Genomic DNA, 17,361 nt, shown 5'->3' with positions numbered 1-17,361 from the left:
AAATCGACAATTCATATCCTTACTACATTGCAATAATGAAAACACATTGTTCTTCAGAATATAATATATATAAATTAAATATAACAAATATTTGTAAGTAAACAAATTTAAAAATTCAGGTACCCATTTGGTTCTTACTTCATTTCAATTTGTTTGGTTATAGAGAGATATGATCTGCTCGGTTACATTTTTTTTCAGTTTGGTAAAGTTCCGCTCGTAGTGCCGAATAAATATACCCAAATCTATTCACTATATTATATAAAAATTCATTAAAGATAGTTTATTTAATTTCGAAAATAAATTTATGTTTTCCAAATGCTAGTCCTATTCGAGTTTGTAGTTAAAAGTGCAAGATGTAATTATACGTTTCAGAATCCCACTTAATAATTTCCTAAAAAAATGTACACATTAATGAAAAGTTAAAACTGATTTTGCGATTTCTTATAAGGTTGATGATAAAAGTACTAGTGGTATTTAACACTGCAACATAATAGAACCATAATTCAATTAGGTAAATATAATAGAATTACAATATCATTAAATGAAACAAAAATTGATTGAAAACTAACAAAAAAGACATAATTAATTTTTAACAAAATAATAGTTATTCAGTACTCGATTTAAATACGTGGGAGCCAATAACGGTAAGCTCCAAAAGCCGCGATCATGATGATTCCCAAAACGATCATGACAATGGCTATGAATGGGATGGAAGTTGGATCCATTTTCTTCCTTTTTTTCGTTCACCAAACTTTTCAGTCTTTATAAGTTTTCTTCTCTTCTTCGTTTTGCCTACCAAACAGTTATATATATATACACATGTATTGTTGATTCTGAATTTGCATTTTTGTGGGTAAGTCACAGAATTTTGGAAAGTTTAGATTTCTTATAAAGAATTAGAAAAAAATGGAAATGTTTTGTTAGAAAACAAAATGCATGGAATTTTTTTCTGTATTGATTCTTAGGTCCAAGATCCTTCTATTTTAACAAAGGCTTCTATCCTAAAATATAGATACACAAAATATATGATCATATCCAATCATAACTAATGTAGATATGTACATATCTCAATACCCTATATCAAGTTGGAGAGTGTAGGTTTCGAACTCAAACTTGATAAGAAATACTGAAAATTCCTTCTTCCCAAGTGTCTTCGTCAAAAATATTTGCATGTTGCTTCTTTTTCGAAACATGTTTTGTTGTAACAAAACCTCTCACGATCTCATCCTTTAGACATTATTTGAGAAGTAATTTGTCATGGGTCATCATCACATTTATTGTGAAATAAAAAAATATGATATAGAATACTAACAATGCTGACATGACTTGAAGTTAATTGTGTCATGAACATTTACATTTAATGTTGATTTATATTTTCGGTTATTTTTTTTTGAAATATTACTCATAGATCACCATTAATAGTAGAAATGAAAATAAATAATTTTTTAAAATTTTAAAATATTATTTTATTTTATTTTTAAAATTTTCTATCATTTTTATTACTAAAACAATTTCAAAATTTATGCAGTTTTTTTAAATTGTAATTTTCTAATCTCAATACCATTAGTGTTTTTAATATCTAAATTTGTTTAGAAATATTATTGAGTAAAAACTTTTCAAAATTAGTTTTAAATATATATATATATATATATATATATTTAGATATATTATTTAATATTTTGTAAAATATTATTAAATAATATTAAAATAAAGCAAATAATAAAATATAAAATTATCGAAATGTTATTTTAAAATATAATTTAAATTTTAAAAGTGGTGCATGAAAACACCTAATCATGAAATGTTACTTGATTCCAACATGCTTTGTCCTTTTATGGAAAATGGGATTAGCTGCTCATATGAATAGCTGAAGTGCTATCACAATGAATCTTAATTGGTTTGTGTTTGTACGCCAAATGTAGTCAGTAGACTCTTCAACCAAATCATCTCTTTAATTGTAGGGCTTTTTGCAAAATTGACCTACAACTTAAAGTCAAACACAAAATTAACCTCTTTTTTTTTTTTGAATTGGTTTTGCCCTATTCACCCCACAAGTTCATATAATTTACAAAAATGCCATCAATTTTTTTTTTCTTTTCGAAAATGACATCTTTACTCTCTCACCCTCATCATCTTCAAGTAATTACAAGATTGACATTGTCATCAATACCACAACCACCATGAACAACCAATTTGAAGTTCTTAATGCTCCCAAAATCGATTTACCCTTCTTCTTTTTCCATTCTTGTGAACTAAACACAACATATCTCTCACTCTCTCTCCACAATGAGCTAAAAAAACCCAAGATTTTGATTCTAAAATTTTTATGGCTCATAGAGTCATAGAAGCTAACGATTCTAGGCGGGTGACTTTCGTTTGTGATTCTGTGTGCTTGGAGAAGCCTTATGTATGCTAAGGAACTTATCTCACCAATTTAAGGTATGACATCGAGTTTTTTTCCAGATCTGTTCGTCAGACGACTTACTTGGGAAGTCGTCTGGCTGTAGACGACTTACCTGGAAGTCGTCTGGCTGTAGACGACTTACCTGGAAGTCGTCTGGCTGTAGACGACTTACCTGGAAGTTGTCTGGTCAACGCAAAGATTAGTTTTGCAATTGACTTTGAAATCTGTAACCTGAGACGACTGAAAGTTAAGTCGTCTACTATTGTTTGATTTCAAAATTTTTTTCAAAGAACCTAGACGACTTACATTTCAGTCGTCATAGGTTAGTTTTGCATTTGACTGGATAATTACAGAAGTTTGACTTCCCCAGACGACTTACATTTCAGTCGTCTGTCGAAAATTAAAATAATAATATTTTTTTAAAAGTAAACGACTTACAATTAAGTAGTCATAGGTTAGTTTTGCAATTGAAAAAAAAACTTCAAGATTTAATTATACACAGACGACTTATAATTCAGTCGTCCACTGGACGACTGAATTATAAGTCGTCGAGGATTTTTTTCCGAGATTCTGGTCAAACCTCGTAAATCCTGGACGACTTACATTTCAGTCGTCTCGTGGACGACTGAATTATAAGTCGTCTGTATATAATTAAATCTTGAAGTTTTTTTTTTCAATTGCAAAACTAACCTATGACGACTTAACTGTAAGTCGTCTACTTTTAAAAAAATATTATTATTTTAATTTTCACTAGACGACTGAAATGTAAGTCGTCCAGAAAAGTCAAACTTCTGAAATAATCCAGTCAAATGCAAAACTAACCTATGACGACTGAAATGTAAGTCGTCTAGCTTTTTTGGAGTTTTTTTTTAACCAAACAATAGTAGACGACTTATTTTTCAGTCGTCCGAAATAACAGATTTCAAAGTCAATTGCAAAAATAACTTCTGCGTTGACCAGACGACGTATAGTTTAGTCGTCTGGACAACTTAGATTGAAGTCGTCCGCGTCTTCTCCGCTAGTTTTTAAGTCTTCTACGTTAGTTTTTGAATAACTTGTATTTTTAAGAGTGATAGGTAACTTCAAGATATGTAAAACTCATATTTACAAAATATGTTCTCTCCCTTAGGTTTACTAAATTTGACTAAGTTTTTCAACGCAAACTTATAAAAAATATGATATGCTTTGACTAGTTACTATTGTTTGTTTCCATCTCTTAAGTATTATTGTTATAGACAATAATGATGACTATTATTATGAGTTGGAAGAAGGGTTAAATGCTTCTTAAAATGTTGTATCAATATGAAGCTACCAACATTGTTGTTTATTAAGATGAGAAAATGCCATTGGAGTTTATTATTGCATATGAGAGATCCAAAGATAAGAAAAAGGCTACTGAAGTCTATTATTTCATTTATTTGTAAATGTGTAAACACATTGTTAGCATATTTAATACATCTTGGAAAACATTATTACTGATTTTATAAAAGAGTAGACATGCAATTCACAAAACAGACCACAAACAAAACTATTATAGATCATTCCTCTACAAAGACAAGCTTGGATTCCACTTGAGTAGACAAGACCAGACGACTTTTAAGAAGTCCAGACGACTTTTAAGAAGTCCAGACGACTTTTAAGAAGTCCAGACGACTTCCAGGAAGTTCAGACGACTTTGTCAGAAGACTTTTAGGAAGTTCAGACGACTTCCAGACGACTTTACAGGAAGTCCAGACGACTTTTAGGAAGTCCAGACGACTTTCAGACGACTTCCAGATGACATCCAGACGACTAACAAGTAAGTCGTCCCAGAAGTCTTCCAGATTTGAAAAACCTGCATATCAAATCCAGATCTGAAAAACATGCATATTCAAAAACGTTCAAATGGCTTAAAAACAGAAAAAATGAGTGGAAAATTAGATAAATCTACCTTTACAGAACACACAAAAATACATATCTAAAAATAATAGATCTACCTTTAAATTAGTGGAAGATGAGTACCATCTAATTAAAAACCTGCAAAAAAGATAGATTAGTAAGAAAGACATGAGACAAAACTGAAAAATTCATATAAAGTTTGGTGTTTTCAAGTCAAAGAGATTAGAGTGGGTTTGGAGAGTTTTAGTTTGGAAAAAAAGTAAGAACTTTATACAACAAGAAGTTACCAAATGAAGAAAAATCAGACATAAGAACTTACCAAAACGCTCAGAAAAATCCAGACGACTTCGTGGAAGTCCAGACGACTTCCTGGAAGTCCAGACGACTTTGTCAGAAGACTTCCAAGAAGTCCAGACGACTTTGTCAGAAGACTTCCAAGAAGTCCAGACGACTTCCAGACGACTTCCAGACGACTAACAAGTAAGTCGTCTCAGAAGTCTTCTAGATCTGAAAAACCTGCATATCAAATCCAGATCTGAAAAACCTGCATATCCAAAAACGTTCAAATGACTTAAAATAGAGAAAATGAGTGGAAGATTAGATAAATCTACATTTATAGAACACACAAAAATACATATCTAAAATTAATAGATCTACCTTTAAATTAGTGGAAGATGAGTACCATTTGATTAAAAACCTGCAAAAGAGATAGATTAGTAAGAAATACATGAGACAAAACTGAAAAATTCATATAAAGTTTGGTGTTTTCAAGTTAAAGAGATTAGAGAGAGGTTGTAGAGTTTTAGAATGATGAACATTACATTTTTGTTGCAGCCATTTGAGAGGAGGAGAGAGAATGTGTAAATTTTTCTTTATATAGGGAGACAAAAAATCCAATTAGGTTAAATATTTTTGACTCAGACGACTTCATAGACGACTTACATTTCAGTCGTCTGTTGAAGAAATTAAAACAGACGACTTACATGTAAGTCGTCCAGAAGAGTTTAATATTTTTAGTGGGAAATTAAATATTTTTAGCGGGAAACTAAAATAGAAGACTTTCCAGACGACTTACAAGTAAGTCGTCTGGTTTAAATTATTTAAGCGGGAAAATAATTTTTTTAAAAAAATTTAGGCGGGAATATTTGGACGACTTACATGTAAGTCGTCTGTTTTAATTTCTTCACCAGACGACTGAAATGTAAGTCGTCCGAGTAAAATGATCCGGTTAGGTTAAAACGTACATTGGTAAAATTAAAGGTTCGGTACGATGTGGACGACTGAAATATACGTCGTCCGGGTAAATTATTCAACAGACGACTGAAATATAAGTCGTCCACACCCTAAACATAACCCCTAAACTTAATTATCTAATTAAACACTTCATAAAACCAAATCAAACTTGAAAAGTGTTTACTATACATAGAAATAAACACATAGGTGAAAACTAATTTTTGAAAAAAACATTTTAGTTTTCCAAAATCTAACCCTAACAATACATACAATAGTAAAACATATGTTTGCCAAACTCCTAAACCAAAGTATTTCATGATTCACTACTTCCACTCATCTATCTTCAAAACAAATCAATTTTATCATATCTTAATTTATATCACTTAAAACTGTTTATAATTACTTGATTTTTATTTTTCACGCATCAAAATATTTTTTTACAAGATTTATAAATTATTTTTAAAATAAACTGGTACCAGACAACTTACACTTCAGTCGTCCAGACGACTTCCAACATCTCAGACGACTCAGACGATTTACTGGGGCTATATTCGTAAAAATGGCTTCTGTTTTTTTGTTTGGTCACAAGGGGTTGAGCTGTAATTTCACTAGGCTTTAGGTTAGTTGTGCATTTGATTCAAGTTTGGGTATAGGTTTGAGATTAAAATCAAGTTGTGGGTTAGTTTTGGCAAAAACCCCTTAATTGTATCCGACATTGCTTAGTATTCTGCCTCCGTCTACGAGCGAAAGTATGTTTTGTGTTGAATGTTTTCCAAGAAACCAGAGAACCCAACTAACTGAATAAGACAAGAAACCATGCCGTTAAAAGATCTTTGTTTGATGGCAAATACTCCTCAATCTGCATCACACCAAGCACTCAAAGTCAAAGTATGCATTGCCTTAAGTAATATTCTCTGTTCCATATCAGATATTGTACCACACAAATGGCTGCATCCCAATGCTCCTGTTTCGGAGCTTGCATAAATTGGGAAAGAGTACGGATTTCTTACGGCAACTAAGGTCTCGTTACTCTCAAGTAAATCAATCTTCCAATTAAATGTCGATATCTAGTCGGTTCTGAAATCGTTGCACCTTCAACCAACACAAGTTGCTGATTCTGATACACCGGAATCAATGCAGGCTTCAGTGATATTGTCAAGAGCAAACTTCTGTTGGCATAAGTTGATCCATGAATCCAGATTGAACACATTGATAACATATATTATAAAGTAGTGAGAATCAACTCATGTGAAATAGATCATAAAGAAGATCTCTCTCATGGATCTAGCTCACGAGGCACTACTGCATAGTATCTCTATAAAACCGACTGGTCGTGCCACAACCAACCTTCTGTCAGTCAGTTGCTGGAGTTTACTGGGAAAGAAGTTACTTCTATTGATGGTAATTATCTTGTCAGTTTTGTCTTTGCTTAAGTTTGTCCTCCCTAATGCGAAATTTATCACGTTTTCAACAATCTTCTATTTTATTCGTAATTTATCCGTTAATTAAATGCAAAGGTGTTGATGTAATTTTGTCGTAATGTAACAACAACTTTTCGACGACATGTACAGATCGTCTGTCGTACGTTTACGACAAATTTACGATGAAAATTTGTCTTTCTAGGTTTACGTTTAGTTCAAATTTGATTTCGTCGTAATATATATTTAAAGTCCTCGTAAAATTAAGACCACACTTCTGTATTCGTAATTTGTAGTCAATATGGCTACTTTTCTTGTATTGAAAGAATATCATTATCCTATTGTACATTTTAGTCAACCAACGTTTATACCTTATAGGAACAAATGATGTTTGCAAAATTATGTCTTCTTGCAATTATTTTATTAGATTCATAACAAAACTATGTGAGACGTCGATATATATACGTTTCGTTGAATGTTTTTGATCTTGAAATATGTTAACTGCAGAATACTACAATCAAAAGTTGTTGACAATTATATAGAGACAGCCAAACCATCATCATCATCATAATTCCCATATATATACCGAATTTATGAGGGAAATCATTTTTCACAATTTCTCAAATATTTTGTATATAGTACATCCTATAATTATAGAAAAAATAATAAGATTTTCCAGTTTATACATATTATGACATTTAATAAAAATACAATAAGATTGAAATTAATAAGTTTTTAATATCTTATGAAACTAAAATTAACTTAAAAATTTAAACAAAAAATCAAATTAGATTACATATCAATCACCCACTGGTTCAACAGGTTAACCCCGGGTTTTAGCGTTTTTTGAAGATTTCATCATTTTTAAAGCATTTTTTTGAAGATTTCATAATTTTTTAAACTACAGGATATCTCTTAAAACCCAAACCAGATTATATATTGCATCACCGAGTTAACATATTCAACCGTAGGTCCATTTTGGGTTTAAAAACGCTGATTTAAATGCAAAATATTTTAAATGGACAAAATTCTTACAAAGTAACAAAACATTTAAAACATTGTTAATAGGATTTTTCATCATATAATATCCCGCATTTTGAAACTGTGGATCAATTTTTTGTAACTGTGGGTTATTAACTGGATCTATATGATTTTTAATTTAAAAAAATTCAGTAAATCCAAACTGCATTATATACAGGGCGCCGAGTCTACCAGTTCGACCACGGATCTGGATCAAATATGGAAATACTGGTTGAAACTCAAACATCATAATAGAATAATTTTAAATTATTTATTTTCTAATAAAAATTGTAAATTCATGCAAATTTTATCAAATGCTCAACAAAAATATAATTATGCTTTGAAAGAACGGATCAAAATAGTAATAGCTTCTAAATTGTTTAGGGATAAAAAGTAGTGCAAATTGATGGTTACAACTATTTTACAAATATATGATTATAAAAAACCATTTCTAGTTTAAAATTGACAGTTCATATCCTTACTACATTACAATAATGAAAACACATTGTTCTTCAGAATATAATATATAAATTAAATATAACAAATATTTGTAAGTAAACAAATTTAAAAATTCAGGTACCCATTTGGTTCTCACTTCATTTCAATTAGTTTGGTTATAGAGAGATATGATCTGCTCGGTTACTTTTTTTCAGTTTGGTAAAGTTCGGTTCGCAGTGCCGAATAAATATTCCCAAATCTATACATTATCTTATATAGAAATTCATTAAAAATAGTTTATTTAATTTCGAAAATAAATTTATGTTTTCCAAAAGCTAGTCCTATTCGAGTTTGTAGTTAAAAGTGCAAGCTGTAATTATACGTTTCAGAATCCCACTTAATAATTTTCTAAAAAAATGTACATATTAATGAAAAGTTAAAACTGATTTTGCGATTTCTTATAAGGTTGATGATAAAGGTACTAGTGGTATTTAACACTGCAACATAATAGAACCATAATTCAATTATGTAAATATAATAGAATTACAATATCATTAAACGAAAAAAACTTGATTGAAAATTAACAAAAAAGACATACTTAATTTGTAACAAAATATTTGTTATTCAGTACTCGATTTCAATTCGTGGGCACCAACAACGGCAAGCTACAACAGCCGCGATCAAGATGAGTACCACAATGATCATGACAAGGGATATGACTGCGACGGAAGTTGGATCCATTTTCTTCCTTTTTTTCATTCACCAAACTTTTCAGTCTTTGTAAGTTTTCTTCTCTTTTTCGTTTTGCCTACCAATCAATTATATATATACACATGTATTGTTGATTCTGAATTTACATTTTTGTGGGTAAGTCACAGAATTTTGGAAAGTTTAGATTTCTAATAAAGAATTAGTAAAAATTGGAAATGTTTTGTTAGAAAACAATGTACATGGAAATTTTTTCTGTATTGATTCTTAGGACCAAGATCCTTCTATTTTAACAAAGGCTTCTATCCTAAAATATAGATACACAGAATATCATATCCAATCATAACTAATTTAGATATGTACATATCTCAATACCCTCTATCAAGTTGGAGAGTGTAGGTTTCAAACTTCAACTTGATAAGAAATACTGAAAATTCCTTCTTACCAAGTGCTTTCGTCAAAAATATTTGCATGTTGCTTCTTTTTCGAAACATGTTTTGGGGTAACAAAACCTCTCACGATATCATCCCTTAGACATTATTTGAGAAGTGATTTGTCATGTATCATCATCACATTTATTTTGAAATAAAAAAAATTATGACATAGAATAGTAACAATGCTGACATGACTTGAAATTAATTGTGTCATGAACATTTACATTTAATGTTGATTTATATTTTCGGTAAATTTTTTGAAATATTACTCATAGATCATCATGAATAGTAGAAATAGAAATAAATAATATTTAAAATTTTTTAAAATATTTATTTTTTAAGTTATATCATTTTACTAAAACAATTTTCAAAATTCCTGCAGTTTTTTTTAAATTGTAATTTTCTAATCTCAATACCATTAGTTTTTTTAATATCTAAATTTGTTTAGAAATATTATAGAGTAAAAAAATTTCAAAATTAGTTTTAAATATATATATATATATAGATATATTATTTAATATTTTGTAAAATATTATTAAATATTATTAAAATAAAGAAAATAATAAAATTATCAAAATGATATTTTAAAATATCATTTAAATTTTAAAAGTGGTGCATGAAAACACCTAATCTCCTATGAAATGTTACTTAATTCTAACATGCTTTGTCTTTTTATGGAAAATGGGATTAGCTGCTCATATGAATGGCTGAAGTGTTATCACAATGAATCTTAATTGGTTTGTGTTTGTCAAAACAGACGCCAAATGTAGTCAGTAGACTCTTCAACCAAATCATCTCTTTAATTGTATCCAACATTGCTTTGTATTCTGCCTCCGTCTACGAGCGAAAGTCTATGTCTTGTGTTGAATGTTTTCCAAGAAACCAGTGACCCAACAAACTGAATAAACCATGCCGTTAAAAGATCTTTGTGTGATGGCAAATGCTCCTCAATCTGCATCACACCAAGCACTCAAAGTCAAGGTCTGCATTACCTTAAGTAATATTCGCTGTCTTGGGTTCCATATCAGATATCGTACCACACAAATGGCTGCATCCCAATGCTCCTGTTTCGGAGCTTGCATAAATTGGGAAAGAGTACAGATTTCTTACGGCAACTAAGGTCTCGTTACTCTAAAGTAAATCAATCTTCCAATTAAATGTCAATATCTAGTCGGTTCTGAAATCGTTGCACCTTCAACCAACACAAGTTGGTGATTCTGATACATCGGAAACAATGCAGGCTTCAGTGATATTGTCAAGAGCAAACTTCTGTTGGCATAAGTAGATCCCTGAATCCAGATTGAACACATTGATAACATATATTATAAAGTAGTGAGAATCAACTCATGTGAAATAGATCGTAAAGAAGATCTCTCTCATGGATCTAAATTCTTAACAATAATTTCTAAACCATAGACTCAAATGTTAAGAAAATTTTGAATTTGATTGAGTGTCTTTTTGAAAAGTGGTAACCAACTTATGATATTTCCAGAAATTTCTTATTTTTCATATCTTTTTCACAATATTATTTTGGTTTTTGGTATTTCCATTCATAGTTTTCATCCCTCTCTTAAAATATAAGATTTAAATCTATATATTTTAAATGTGTATATATTCAAATGAAGTTATTGAGTCAAACTTTAAACATTATGTTTTTACCTTACCACTATTTAATTTTATAAATTCTATTTTTAAAGGTTCTCTGATTTAAAGCTATTTTCATGTTTTCTAAATGTATATATATATTTAGATCTGAAACTGAAAATTATCCGCTATAACTTCTTCAGAAGTCTACTTAGAAGTTAAAACTAGTAGATTTCAAAAGAATTCTACTACACCATTCAATTTAAGCACAAAATGATAGAATTGTTACAACTTTTATAAAATTTTGTAATGATATAATTGTTACAATTTTCATATAATTTTGTTAAAATATAGTGTTAACCGAAGAATGTGTAATATATTTGTTAAATACTTTATATTATTGCCTAAGTACATTTCCATATTGAAACTTCATTTTTCAAAATGAATGGAGTAATACATTTATATTTTTTTATTTTTTATTTAATTTTCTATTTTTTTTTGTTATCAACTTATACAGACTCATACTAGAATTGAGTATTATTTCATAAAATGGAGGTTTAAGTCATGTATCACCAGATCTTATCAATGTTAAGAAAAGGTTGTGAAATGTACATTTTATCGTTACTTGATCTTGGTTTGTATTAAGTTATGGAGTATGTTGGTATGTTATAATACATATTCAAATTTAACAGCTTAAGCCATAAATTTTTTATAATATAGATTAAAATTTATGATTGTACACAACCATAAATTAATACAAATCACTACACTAAATGACATAATCAATTTGTATCACTTTATAGATATAAATGTTTAGGAACAGTCTAACCTTTGCAAGGTAGATTCAAGAGTGTTGGTTTGAATTGATGAATTACTTCTTTTTTTTTTGGATAAACCCTATCGGTTGATCCGATCGATCCGGGGAGGAACGCGCATTTACTGCTACAGAGGTGAATTACCTTTAAGAGCCTCAGGATTTCGATAGATATATAAAGCTTGGAGCGAGCTTATGTGTTTGAATTCTGGAAATCGAATTCGACTTTCAACTTAACTAGATGTTTCTCCCGCACATGTGGACATAATATTTTACGAATATTTATTAGTACAAGCATTATAATTTAAAGACCAGCATCATAAATTATTATTTATGCTTTCAATCATTTTCATATGAGCAAAGCTTAAGTAGCTTAAGACTAATCCAGTTAATTATTGTCACCATTTAAAAATTGGCAATGACCAAAACTATGCTGAATAGTTGAAGTGTAAACCCATCGTCTACAAAATTGTCAAAATAAAATTAAGAGAAGAAATAACTTTAATCAGAACCAGGAGACAACAGTGAGAAATAATGAGAGGGGATTAAGAGGAGGTTTGACAACCTAACGATAGTTGATTCAATAAACCTTTTGATAAATTGAACACCTAGGCTACGGCTAAAAAGAGAGCTGCTAACAAATGCAACCTTTTGAATATTGAAAATTTGTAAATGTTGTCAACTAATGGATGGCAGTACTAATACCAAATAGGGATGGGCACGGAGCAGATATCCGGAATTTTAAGGTTTAGAAATAAAATAGTCACGATATAGCACCTTTTACTATTTATCGTGAACACATTTTTCAGGATTCTACCAAACGATGCGTAACTATTTGATTTCTAAATCACGGGATCAGCAGGGGACTACGATTGCGACGTCTTCGTCGGTTCAATTGGATTCGTTTTGTGTGGACGTAATAAATTTATCCATAATATTGGTTTGTTCATAATCTTAATACTTAGTTTCATCTATTATTAAAAGGAAATCCAGTTTTCAAGGACGGGTAAAAATTTAACATAAATTAAATATAAAATAATTTTCAAATATGTTTTTTATGCACATAACTATTATATTAAAATAGAAGTCACAACTTAATTTCATTGTGATTTTTAAGTTGGACCATCCTTAAGAAAATTTATTAAATGTATTTTAATAAGAATTATATTATATAGATATTTTGAAATATTTTAATCATAATATCTTTTGATATCTTTTCATTTAATATATATATATATATATATATATATATATATTAAAAATTTAGATATATAAAGTTTATTTTCATAAAATATAAAATATTTATGTTAAAAAAATATAATATGATAATAGAACGGCTTAACATTAATAGACTACAATACATGTATAAAATTAACATAGTTTTGACTTTTGTATATACAATAATATATTATACAAAATGAATAAACATAAAAATATTACTAAAATGAAATCCAGTTTTGAAAGGCGGGTAAAATTTTAACATAAATTAAATACAAAATACTTTTCAAATATGTTTTCTCATGTACATATTAATTTATTTAATAACTAAATGCAAATACATTAATATAAATATATAATAAGAAGCAACAAATAGATGTGATTGTTTTAAACAATTTATTATTTACAACATGTAAACTAGGTATATACATTGATTCCACATATTTAATTCAATAAGAAAGCAAATATACGTTTGTTAACCAAACCGTATTATTAGGCATGGATGGGAAATATATGGAGTGATATAAGTAAGGCATATTATTATTAATGAATAAATGATAACTGACTTTTTAAGATAGGTCAAACTTACAAAAATCACACATGAAATGAAGCTGTGACTTCTATTTTAATAGAATAGATTATATTAAAATAGAAGTTACAACTTAATTTCATTGTGATTTTTAAGTTGGACCACCCTTAAGAAAATTTATTAAATGTATTTTAATAAGAATTATATTATATAGATATTTTGAAATATTTTAATCATAATATCTTTAGATATCTTTTCATTTAAAAAATATATATATTAAAAATTTAGGTATATAAAGTTTATTTTCATAAAATATAAAATATTTATGTTAAAAAAATATAATATGATAATAGAACGGCTTAACATTAATATACTACAATACATGTATAAAATTAACATAGTTTTGACTTTTGTATATTCAATAATATATTATACAAAATGAATAAACATAAAAATATTACTAAAATGAAATCCAGTTTTTAAAAGCGGGTAAAATTTTAACATAAATTAAATACAAAATACTTTTCAAATATGTTTTTTCATGCACATATTAATTTATTTAATAACAAAATGCAAATACATTAATATAAATATATAATAAGAAGCAACAAATAGATGTGATTGTTTTAAACAATTTATTATTTACAACATGTAAACTAGGTATATACATTGATTCCACATATTTAATTCAATAAGGAAGCAAATATACGTTTGTTAACCAAACCGTATTATTAGGCGTGGATGGGAAATGTATGGAGTGATATAAGTAAGACATATTATTATTAATGAATTAATGATAACTGACTTTTTAAGATAGATCCAATTTAAAAAAAAAAATCACACATGAAATGAGGTTGTGACTTCTATTTTAATAGAATAGATGCTTCACATTTGTGGATTCTTTCGTCAGTAGCTTTCTTTGTCCTTTCTCTCTGCATACTCCATCATCTTGATCAAAGTTAAAAACATTACTTCGTTACTCCAAGAAACTGAGCAAAGCTTGGATACTTAGGCTCCCATCCTATTTCAGCTCGTGTCCTTGAGTTGTTCAGCTTCTTCCCTAAAGGACCACTAGTGCCTAGAAATATCAAAAGTTATCAATATCTAATAAGAAGCTTAAGGCTTTTCAAGACAAACCAACATGTGTCAATGGCTGAAAGAAACTCACTTGTGAAGCCTTTGAACTTCTTATCATACTTTCCACTTTGATCCATCAGGTCCATCACCTCTTGCCTTGACAAAGGATGGATATCACAGCCCAAGAAGATCCTACCACCAGCTTTCTTCTTCATGATTGCAACTGCAAGCGATGCTGCATCCTGTTCATGAACACATTACACGACCTGATAAGATCTTATATTATATATGCAGACCGATCATAAGCACCTATTCAAGGCCATGGTGTTTGTACAAAAGAAAGGAATGAGCAAAAACCACAAATATACCTCATAGTGGATGATATTTAGGATATGATCAGGACGAGCATCGATTGTCTCCTTACTCAACCAATAAGTATGTGCACCTCTAGTCTCTGTGTATTAAAAAGTTCAGGAGAAACATAATACTCAAATCTGCTATAGACCAGAAAAAAAAAGTGTTTCCCTATTTGTTCATTGAGCTCAAAAGGATATGTAAAGCCCTGCAAGTCTGAGGACAGTCCCTCCAGTACTTTCCAACACTACTTGTTCAGCTCTCAAAAGCACATCGGTTCTTGGGCTCTTTCCTAGTGGCAAAACTGGAGAATCCCGCAGTAAAGGGCAATCCAATTAATAAAAATGCATATTACAGTATCGTCTTGAGTACTAAAATGTATTCAGATAAACCTCGTTGCAGTCTCCATTATCAAAGCAATCATAAGGTGCAGAACTAGATGTGAATAAGAAGGGTCTGTCCCATTCCATTTTGATGCTGCCGTCCTGATACGTTTGTAAAGTACAAACACAGACACATATTAGACATGCTTTAATCAGTAGCAGAAGTTAATGCAAGGTATTAGAAGAAAGGTGTTTAGAAACACAGTTCATAGACTCTTGAGTTGTTGAAACAAGTGTTGTTCTTGTAGCTTACCTGAGCTCAGCGGCGTAATAAGGACTTTGGGAAGGAGGAGCACAAAAGATGACAAAGGAGAACTTGCCATAAAATTCAGTTTCTTTAAGAGCTGGTTTGATACCCAACTTCTCCAACTCACATCCATGGCAAAGAGCAACTTCAAAAGGAGAGTCAGGAGACGGTTCTAGCTTTGTGCAGGCTTATAATTCCAGACTCCATCAATGGTTGAGATGCTGCACCGATCACAAGCCACATCGTATCATAGACTCATCCAGCCGTTGCTTTCATATGTATCTCAACCAAAGCCAAGGTGAAAAATAATAACCAATGTCTTTAGCTGTAACATGTTCCAGCTTTTTCTTTGGTTCTAGTTTTGGGGTTTTTTTTTTGCTGTGTAAAGAAATAAGAAAAAAAGCAGGCAAAGGGGTTTGAAATGTGAATTTAAATTTGGCGGTTTTGTAAGTTGATGATGTTGTTTCAACTTGTCATGTAATGTGTATATTATTATTATATGTATGCATTTGGCTATAAGTGGTTTCAGATTTTGTGGCAAAGCAACCAGTGATTATGTTAGATTCCAATACTCCTTTGTAAAGGCACAAGCCACAAAGGTGTAGAATCGGTAACAATGTGTTACTTGGATCTCTTGTATTACTTGGATTTTGTGGCAAAGCAACCAGTGATCAAAGTGTTTTTGAGGCCCTGATTGACCACATGTTCTTTGGACCTGATATGTACCAATCCGTCAAGTGTGTGTGATTTTGTAGTCTACCTAAAAGCATATCCAAAAACAATTTTACTTTTAGGCTTAAGAATCTTTAAATTTAAGGTTTATCCACACCTTTGTGCGGACTAATATATATATTTTAATAAAAAAATTATTAATGTTTTTTATACTTACGAAAATTTAGTTAATTAGATAATTTTTTTTTGAAATATGCGTTTTTAGATTTTCTTTAACTAATCTTAATTGCTTATTGTTTAGACTTCTTTTTCTAATGATTTATACATGATTCTTTTATTTGAAAGTTGAATTATTTACTTGACTGAATCTGATTTTAACATAATCTATATATAATAGCAAACCATTATTTGGTGATTGATGATGTCTCCAATTTTTTATAGGAATTTTTTTTTAAATCCAACAGTTATATTTGCTCCTGTTTTTACAGATGATGCACGGTAGTCACTCAGCAGACGTCTCTTCTACGGGACACCTCGCAAACGCCGTTTCGTGCAGTTAAGGTAGGGTAGGAATTTATGGCCCCTTTTGGGAGAAGCGAGTTTACAATTTGATGCCAGAGGACCTAGAATTGTTATGCTTCTATTTACCAAATTCGCTGAAGCAACCTAGGTTTCCTTTATGGAATGTCTTCTTTTAGTTTTTGTTTAGACTTTTGATTCGGGCAGAAATCGTTTAGATCTTCTTTCCCAGGAATTCTTAGTATCAAGCCATACTGTTTGCCTGAGATCTTACGTCGTTTCTTGATTTTGAAAAAACTTGTTCAGGTTCATATAGGAATCCCTGGCAGTGATTAGAAAAGCAGTCAGTCGTGGGTGAGTCTTTTCAAAACAAAACTCAAATTTTTCTTTAGGTCATTGGCAAAGGCAAGATACTACAAATCACCTTAACA

Source organism: Brassica napus, chromosome C4 (genome assembly GCF_020379485.1).
Source record: "Brassica napus cultivar Da-Ae chromosome C4, Da-Ae, whole genome shotgun sequence".
Lineage (NCBI taxonomy): Eukaryota > Viridiplantae > Streptophyta > Magnoliopsida > Brassicales > Brassicaceae > Brassica > Brassica napus.
Note: the sequence above shows the minus strand (reverse complement) of the source record.